The following is a 10,652-nucleotide window of genomic DNA, read 5'->3' on the forward strand; positions in this document are numbered from 1 at the left end:
CTCATTCCACTTAAAGGAATTGTTTAATGCAAAGATGAAGAAAGGCAATTGTTAAGAGAAAATGTCCACTTTACTAAGGCTATAGTCAAAAGATGAGTGTAGACCAGGGATGGGCAACTTAAATGCTGGAGGGGGCCACAATTCATGGAGACTACCACAGGGCCACATATAGGACCGTGCGCTTAACCAGATATGATGAAACTGCAATTTTAAATATGTTTACAGGGCAGTAACTTCACATATTTCATGCTCAAATGCATGTATAACAGTATAAATAGGAATACAACAGGTTTGAAGCAAATAAAAAATAACCACTTACTGTGTTTTTTTTTTTTCATTGCAAGAACAGCAGACCAACATTAATTGCAAGAAGTAATTTTGTGCATTTTTACATGCAGTTGTACTGAGGACCACTTCAAGTGAGGGTGCTGGCTGTATGCGGCCCCCGGGCCTCCACTTGCCTATCACTGGTGTAGACTATGAGGATACATTTCGTATCATAGTGTTGGTACAAAAAGCAGCACCTGAAAATCTGTTTTTACATCATTGGGATAACGACTGAGCTGCCTGAGCATTGGCTGATCCGTCAAAAAAAATGCCTAACCTGCAGGAATAAAGACTAACTTGGTAGAATAACATCCAACCTGCTGGAATTATAATTGATGTGCTGGAATAACAACTTTATGTTGGCCTGCAAGGTAAACTTAAAGCAGATGATCCATGTACACCACACTTCACAACTATTACTGCTGAAGCCAATCCCTGCTGATGTTGGGCAAGAGGTGGAGTTCACCCTGAATAGGTCACCAAACTATCACAGGGCAAACACAAGTTTCCCTGATGGGTTTTTTTTGAGCTATAGAACAAAGGGAATTTTCTCTGGAAAGGGGAAAATAACTTCTGTTGTATCAAGGAGGGTCAGTGTATTTACCAGACTATCAACATTAAATTCTCTTCCATAAGCACAACTCTGTGATCACCTTCATGGGTGGTAAAAATATGAGACACTAGCAGTTTTCAGATTGATCCTTGACTAACTCATTTTTAAAATAACAGTTTGCCTTTGCTTTCTTATCTCTTTAACTTAGTTAAGCAACCCGCCGCAATGTCCATCATCTGTGTTCTCCTGTTCTTCCAGCTCCATGCCTGATGCTTCCAAGGTTAGACACAGCAAAGTACTCACCCTGCTGTCCCTATAGATGAAGAAACCTTAGCATAACCAACTGTTTGGGGATTGTTTTCCTTGACCATGCATTTAAATCAATCAATCAATCAGACTTTATTTGTATAGCATTTTTCATACAAGAGAGATTCAACACAAAGTGCTTTACATAAAAAAGGAGAAAGTAATAATAATAATTATAATAATAACAAAACACAGAAACAAGCAAACACCCTCCGCCCATCCACAACCCTCCACCCTGACCCTCCATCCACCATCCGATTAAAAATAAAGCACAAACTGAGGAAGCTCCATCTCAAAGTGGAGCAATGAGGAAACACTGGAGGCAGCTTAGAAATTAATTAGATACAATAAAGTAAGGTAAGATAAAATAAAAAACAAAAGTAAATATCAAAAAGTAAAAAAAAAGGCTAGATAAAAAAAGATAAACGATAAATACATAAGAAGTAGAGCATGAGAAAATGTATACTATATATATAAATAGACTAATAAATAGTAGCAAATAAATACATTAATAAGATAATATGTTATAACACTAAGATGCATGAGCAGAAAAATCTGTAAAAATGGTTGAGGTAAAAGCCAAATTAAAGAGATAAGTCTTAAGTTTGCTCTTAAAACTATGAACAGTCTCTGATGGCCTCAGGTCTTCAGGAGGCTGTTCCACCAACGTGGACCACAGTGAGAAAATGACGCCTCACCGTGGGTTTTTGTTCTAACTTCTGGTATTATTAAAAGGCTCCCAGAAGACCTGAGGGTCCTCCAGGGTTCATAGGATAAAAGTAAATCAGATAGACAGTCTTAGTATTTACAGGGTGACAAAACAAAGCACCTTCCATTTCCCTCCTTTTTTAAAATCAAACAAAAAACATTTTCTGTTTAGAAGCTGTAGATACTAAGTCATTGAGGTTGTAGATTTATTTGCTGTACTGAGTTGAATTATACTGTTAACTGTTTATTACAGCCATTTACTGTGGCTTACCTCATTGCCCAGGTCTGAGACACAGAAAGCTTTGGCTATAATTTTTAATTAATGCATATTATTTTGATAAAAACAAATCTTTAATGGAAGCAGAACACTGACTTATTTGATTTATGTATTTCTTTTACAAATAAGCTTCTATTTTTGTGTGTGTGACAGATGTAAACAGACTGAATTCTAACAGTGTCAGCTAGTGGCATTAGCAAACTAATTTCCAAACTAAGCCTGTTGTACTGGTAAGGGTATCCCAAATGTCCTAAATTGACTATACAATAATGCAAGCAATACATAAGACACTATAGCAATCTACATGTCTGCTTTCAGGCCAATCCATGGTGCTGCTGTGAGTCTTTCTTCCAACCTAACTTCCCAATACTGACTTTGGAGTGAGAAATATGAACATAGTAATTGTCTTATCTGTCCTGTTTCTTTGTGCAGGAGGACCTTAAGAACAGGCTAGAGAGGATCACCAACATGTAAGTTCTTTTTTTTTATTATTTTGTGTGCTTGCTTGCAAAAGCACACTAACTACTATTCACCGGGCTTATGTCTTTTTATTTTGTGTGCTTGCTTGCAAAAGCACACTAACTACTATTCACCGGGCTTATTTTTATTATTAGTGCCACGGCTTAGCAGTGAGGCATGAGGCATCTCTTATTATTGCTCATGTTTATTAGTGCCATGGCTTAGCAGCGAGGCACACTCACCATTTTTATTATTCTTTATAGATTATTCTTCCGTAAAAACTTTGGCGTGTAACTAGTCTCGCAGCTTTGAGAAATCGCGAAAAGTAAAAACTTCAAAAGTTGCGCCCTAATCGGGAATCATGTGGAATTACTTTTATTAGTGATCTGCGTGCACATTTTTGCACAAACGTGCACTTTTTGGCCCATCCGAAACGCATTTCGTCAACTTCGGGGCCTCACCATTCGCACACCGTTGCTCGTAAAATTCCGAACCAATTTAGAAAGTTGTACGGCCTGAATTTAACTCTAGTCCTGTGAAATTTCAGCGATTGCACGTATAGTTTTCGCACAAAGTGCGAAAACATTTCCATTTTTCCAAACTAATGGGGAGGGCGATTTTGCCATGTGTGTATTACACGGAATATTCAGACTCTAGAGTGATGATGTCATCACGCAGAGTGTAGAGGGAGAGAAGAAATTGTCAAAAAATACATTTGAAAACTGCGCTCCAGGCTGCACCAAATTAATTTTAAAAAATAGGTGTATTTTGCTTAAAATAGCAAAATTATCTGCCAATGGAAAGAGAAAATTTGGCTAGTCAAGACTTTCCAAAACAAGTAAAAAAAAATATCTAATATCCTTCTCATTGTTTTTCTGAAGCATTTCTAGATATTTCTAGATCTTTTCCTGGATTTTCTAGATTTTTTCTAGGTCATATTCTAGATTTTGCTAGATCCTTTTAATTTTTCTAAAAAAATTGATATTCATAGACTTCTTCTGAGAGCTTTTCTAGATTCTAGAATGATTATTTTTTTATTTTTCTTGATCCTTCTCTAGATTTTTCTAAAGTATTTCTAGATATCTCTGGATCTTTTTCTAGATGTTCTAGATTATTTTTCTAGAATCTAGAAATGCTTTAGAAAAACCTAGAGAAGGATCAAGAAAAATCTATAAACATCTAGAAAAGATTTCGAAAATATAAAAGGATCTACAAAAATCTAGAAAATGATCTAGAAATGCTCTTGTAAAAACTAGAAAAAAATCCAGAAAAAGATTTTTTAAAAATCTAGAATATGATAGAGCTTTTCTAGATTTTTCTTGATTATTTTCTAGATTTTTCTTGATCCTTTTCTAGATTTTTTGGAAGCATTTCGAGATATTTCAAATCTTTTTCTGGATTTTCCAGATTTTTTTTCTAGAATCTAGAAATGCTTTAGAAAAATCTAGAGAAAGATCAAGAAAAATCTAGAAAATAATCTAGAAATATCTAGAAAGATTTCGAAAAATTAAAAGGATCTAGAAAAATCTAGAAAATGATCTAGAAAACAAATATCTAGAAAATCCATAAAAAGATCTAGAAATCTCTAGAATTGCTTTCGAAAACTCTAGAAAAGGATTAAGAAAAATCTAGAAAAGATTTCGAAAAATTAAAAGGATCTAGAAAAATTTTGAAAATGATCTAGAAATGCTCTTGTAAAAACTAGAAAAAATCCAGAAAAAGATTTTTTTTAAATCTAGAATATGATCTAGAAAACAAATATCTAGAAAATCCAGAAAAAGATCTAGAAATATCTAGAGAAGGATTATTAAAAATCTAGAAAATAATGAAGAAAAATCTAGAAAAGCTCTAGATCGCTAGGTTTTTTCCCAATATCACTTTCTAGAGTTTTCTAGATCCTTCTCTAAATTTTTCTAAAGCTTTTTTAGATATTTCTAGACTTTTTTTCAATTTGTTTCCTAGTTGTTCCTAGAGCTTTTCTAGATTTTTCTTGATTATTTTCTAGATTTTTCTTGATCCTTTTCTAGATTTTTTGAAAGCATTTCTAGACATTTCAAATGTTTTTTCTGGATTTTCCAGATTTTTTTTCTAGAATCTAGAAATACTTTAGAAAAATCTAGAGAAAGATCAAGAAAAATCTAGAAAAATCTAGAAAGATTTCGAAAAATGAAAAGGATCTAGAAAAATCTAGAAAATGATCTAGAAAACAAATATCTAGAAAATCCATAAAAAGATCTAGAAATATCTAGAATTGCTTTTGAAAACTCTAGAAAAGGATTAAGAAAAAGCTAGAAAAGATTTTTCTGGATTTTCTAGATATTTGTTTTCTAGATCATATTCTAGATTTAAAAAAAATCTTTTTCTGGATTTTTTTTCTAGTTTTTACAAGAGCATTTCTAGATCATTTTCTAGATTTTTCTAGATCCTTTTAATTTTTTTAAATTAAAATCTTGAAAAGCTATAGACTTCTAGATTTTTTTTCAATATCACCTTCTAGGTTGTTATACATCCTTCTCTAAATTTTTCTAAAGCTTTTCTAGATATTCCTAGACTTTTTTCTCAATTTGTTTCCTAGTTTTTCCTAGTATGTTCGTGTCACAGTGTGTGACATCATCGCAAGAGTGTAGAGGGAGAGAAAAAATTGTCAAAAAATAAATTTGAAAACTGCGCTCCAGGCCGCAAATTTCACTCTACAGAAATAATTTATACATAAAAACATAGGAAAATTTGTCCTCTCACTCACAATCCTCTGGTAAGGCTGTCAGAGTTATAGTTTGGGCGTAGGATGCACAGAAGCACCACCAACACGCACCAACAGCCTCGTTGGCTCCCATATTAAAAACCCAGGAAGATTTCTGAAAAAAGGGTATGTAACAGTTTTTTTAGATCGCTCTAACAAAGCTATTTTTTCATTTTGACTATGAGGATACATTTCGTATCATAGTGTTGGTACAAAAAGCAGCACCTGAAAATCTGTTTTTACATCATTGGGATAACGACTGAGCTGCCTGAGCATTGGCTGATCCGTCAAAAAAAATGCCTAACCTGCAGGAATAAAGACTAACTTGGTAGAATAACATCCAACCTGCTGGAATTATAATTGATGTGCTGGAATAACAACTTTATGTTGTCCTGCAAGGTAAACTTAAAGCAGATGATCCATGTACACCACCCTTCACAACTATTACTGCTGAAGCCAATCCCTGCTGATGTTGGGCAAGAGGTGGAGTTCACCCTGAATAGGACACCAAACTATCACAGGGCAAACACAAGTTTCCCTGGCAGGGGAGACACCGTGATCACAAAGGTGGCTCCCTGAGGGCTCAGACATTGCACTCCGGTTGAGCTGACTTCTGAAAATTTCCCAAATGTGGAAATCTCCTCCGTGTAATTTCTAGAAAGTAAGAGTGTTGAGGACAACAGTGAAAATCATTGGGATTTCACTTCCTTCCATCCAGGACATTGCACAGTAATGCTGCCGGACCAGGTCTCACAACATCAGAAAGAACTCCACCCTAGGCTTGTCAAAAGTATCGATACTCAAAAAAGTATCTATACCAAAACGTTGTATTCGGATACGGTACTCATTTTCAAAAGTATCGATACACCCTGTGCACAGCATACAACCTCAAAATATTGTTCTAATTGTTATTGTATTTATTTATTTTTGGCACTACCTCAGACCTTAAGCTTGTTATCATAGTTGCAGTTTCTTTTTGCACAACTGTTTTTTATTATAAATATTTAACAAGTGGTTCTGCTCATTTTAACATGTTGCATTTTTCTTGTTAATAAAAATATTTGTTAAATTTGGGGTCTTCGTTTTTATCCTGGTGGTATCGAAAATGGTATCGAGTATCGAATATTTTCCTGAGTATCGGTATCGAGTTTAAAATTTTAGTATCGTTACAACCCTACCCCACCCATCCCCACCATGGACTGATCTCCCTGCTGGCCTCTGGCAAAAGTTTCTGCAGCATCAGGTGCAGAACAGACAGATTTTACACCAGCTTCTTACCCCACATCATCAGACCCTTGAACTCTCAAAAAACCCTCTGACACTCATACTCACAAATCACAAATGCGATCACAAATAAGAGCTTTGGGACGGTCTTAAAGATGGCGCCCGCGAAAGAACTTCCGGTTCAAGCGAGGATAGAGGAGGCGAGAATAAAGAGCTTTGGGATGCACCCTTATTTGTGATCGGAGGATAGAGGAGGCATATCGGAGGAGCCACAAGCGAGGTTACACGAGAGAATCCTATGCGGAAGTCTTTTAGCGGTGGCCCCGCCCCCTGATTTATTGAATAGACGCAGCAGCTGATCGGACTGATGTTATACATCGCAACATCGCAGTAGTTTCATACCGGAGTGAAGACAGATCACAGATTAAACTAAAGTGTGTCACCACAAGTTTTATATTTTATTTATATGATTCACCATGTAGTTAATATCTGTTTTATTGTGACTCTGAACAACAAAAACACCACAAACATATGTCTACATTTATAATAAATTCAGAGAAAGATCGCTCTAAAAGTTTTTTTTCCTTTTCGTGATCTGTTTTTTCCACCATACAGATTTATTATGGATATTATTAAAGTAAAAAAAAAAACAGTAGAGAGTATGAGAGTCTGTCCGTCAGCAAGAAACACTTTTACATTGTTTGTCATTTTCATCCGTCCCACGCGAGGCTGATCATTACTGAGTGACATAATTTACATAAAATATTGGCCGGTGTTCAGCGGACACAATCATGTTCTGGGATATTAAATAATTAATTTATCACCAGGATCGTCTACTACTACGGCGTATTAGGGCCATGTATGAAAAAATAAATAAATATGGACCCAGGGGAGAGGGACCCAGCCACCATGGCATGATTAAAAACACATAACATGAGGTGATGGTACTACATCACCTGATTTCATTCCTTTCTACCTGCGGGATGTCTCTCCTTCTCCATCACTCGCTCTGTTTTGGGTGTTTTATCAGAGTGATCCGACTGACGTTCGTCTAAACTTATTTCACAGCAGCAGGTTTATTGTTCCCAGCCTTCATTCCTCACGGGCATTCTCATGTGGTGCGTCTTTACGCGTGCCACGGAGCCGGGTTTATGGAATCTTTATTCATCTTTGAAGTGTGTGTGTGTGTGTGTGTGTGTGTGTGTGTGTGCATTTGTGGCACTGGACGGACCCAGTGAGGCATGGACCAGTATTATCCCCCTCCCCTGGGTCCGTTTTTTTTCCATACTTGGCCCTAATAGTCGTCCTAATACAGAAGCAAATAATAATAAATAAATAATATGAAGGCATTCCCGTGCCCTTGAGCTGGACACAGTTCACAGTATAAATACACAATGGAGGTTGTTATTCATATGCAGGTGTTTGTTAAACAGAGAAAACACTTATTGTTATTAGTGCATGTCTCCAGCTGTTAAAGCGACTGAGAGCTGATCCAGCTGTGATGTGCTGCCGCCGTCATTAGAAACGGACGTCGCTTCACGTGACGCTTCGGAGGGAAGGACGTCCCATGTCTCTTAAATCGTTTCCCCTCTCTTCGCTTCCCTCACTTGCGTCTCTCCATGAATCCATGGTGGGCGGGACTAAGACGCATGGATGCGAAATAGGGGCTTTGGCATGTACCCCAGGGGTACATCCCAAAGCTCTTAATTTTTGCCTCCTCTATCCTCGCTTGAACCGGAAGTTCTTTCGCGGGCGCCATCTTTACGACCGTCCCAAAGCTCTTATTTGTTATCGGAGGATAGAGGAGGCATATCAGAGGAGGGACAAGCGAGGATACACGAGAGAATCCTATGTGGAAGTCTTTTAGCGGTGGCCCCGCCCCCTGACTTATTGAATAGACGCAGCAGCTGATCGGACTGATGTGAAACATCGCAACATCGCAGTAGTTTCATGTGAAGACAGATCACAGATTAAACTAAAGTGTGTCACCATAAGTTTTATATTTTATTCATATGATTCACCATGTAGTTTGAGGGTGCGTCCCATGTTGTCTATTTCGCATCCCTGCATCCCTCACTTGCGCCGTTCACTTGCGTCTTAGTCCCGCCCACCGGGGATGCATGGAGAGACGCAAGTGAGGGAAGCGAGGAGAGAGGAAACGATTTAAGAGACATGAGACGTCCTTCCCTCCGGAGCGTCACGTGAAGCGACGTCCGTTTCTAATGACGGCGGCAGCAGATCACAGCTGGATCAGCTGTCAGTCGCTTTAACAGCTGGAGACATGCACTAATAATAATAATAATAATAAGTGTTTTCTCTGTTTAACAAACACCTGCACATGAATAACAACCTCCATTGTGTATTTATATTGTGAACTGTGTCCAGCTCAGGGGCACGGGAATGCCTTCATATTATTTATTTATTATTATTTGCTTCTGTATATATTAGGACGACTATTAGGGCCAAGTATGAAAAAAAAAACGACCCAGGGGAGGGGGATAATACTGGTCCATGCCTCACTGGGTCCGTCCGGTGCCACACACATACACACACAGACAAACACACACACACACACACACACACACACACACTTCAAAAGGCACACGCTTCATGGCACGCGTAAAGACGCATCACATGAGAATGTCCGTGAGGAATGAAGGCTGGGAACAATAAACCTGCTGCTGTGAAATAAGTTTAGACGAACGTTACACACTGTAACTGTCAACAAGAAGCAGAGGAGGTCTGAAAGAGAGCGCTCCGTGTGAACTCGAGGAGGAGGGAGCGTCAGTCGGATCACTCTGATAAAACACCCAAAACAGAGCGAGTGATGGAGAAGAAGAGACATCCCGCAGGTAGAAAGGAATGAAATGTGGTGATGTCGTAACATCACCTCATGTTATCTGTTTTTAATCATGCCATGGTGGCTGGGTCCCTCTCCCCTGGGTTCCTATTTATTTTTTAATTTTTTTCATATATGGCCCTAATACGCCGTCGTAGTAGACGATCCTGGTGATACATTAATTATTTAATATCCCAGAACATGATTGTGTCCGCTGAACACCGGCCAATATTTTATTAGGTTAGATGATGAAGGTAAAATGTAAATTATGTCACTCAGTAATGATCAGCCTCGCGTGGGACTGATGAAAATGACAAACAATGTAAAAGTGTTTCTTGCTGACGGACAGACTCTCATACTCTCTACTGTTTGTTTGTTTTTTTACTTTAATATATATATATATATATATATATATATATATATATATATATATATATATATTATATCCATAATAAATCTGTACGGTGGAAAAAACAGATCACGAAAAGGAAAAAAAGGAAAAAGGAAAAAAAAACTTCTAGAGCGATCTTTCTCTTAATTTATTATAAATGTAGAAATATGTTTGTGGTGTTTTTGTTGTTCAGAGTCACAATAAAACAGATTTTAATTACATGGTGAATCATATAAATAAAATATAAAATTTGTGGTGACATACTTTAGTTTAATCTGTGATCTGTCTTCACTCCGGTATCAAACTACAGCGATGTTGATGTATACGTTGATGTACGTTATGTCGGGCGGATAACACCTACAACAGGCATGATCTCCTTAAGATCGGACTTTGCCAGGAACAACAAGTCACAAGAGAGTTCCTTAAAACACACAGGATTCCGACGGAGCTAGCAAGGAACCCCGGCTCTCCGTGGATTATCATCCCAGCAGGGAGGAGGCGCAGGCGGCGTCGGGAAAGGAGGCAGAAGCGAGGCTGCAGGGCTGGCGTGCTAACCAGGCTACGGAGGCAGCCACTCAGACCACCGCTTCCCAGCCTGTTTCTCACGAATGCAAGATCCCTTGCGAACAAAATGGACGAGCTAAGACTACAGACTGCAGCAAACAACATCTCGAAGGACGCGTGCATTCTGATCATCACGGAGACGTGGCTACACCAATCTATTCCGGACTCTGTAATCGAGCTAGCAGGCTACAACACACAGCGCCATGACAGAACAGCTGACTCCGGTAAGAGCAGAGGAGGGGGGCTCTGTGTGTACGTGAACAG

This window comes from Centropristis striata, chromosome 1 (genome assembly GCF_030273125.1).
Source record: "Centropristis striata isolate RG_2023a ecotype Rhode Island chromosome 1, C.striata_1.0, whole genome shotgun sequence".
In the NCBI taxonomy this organism is placed as follows: Eukaryota; Metazoa; Chordata; class Actinopteri; order Perciformes; family Serranidae; genus Centropristis; species Centropristis striata.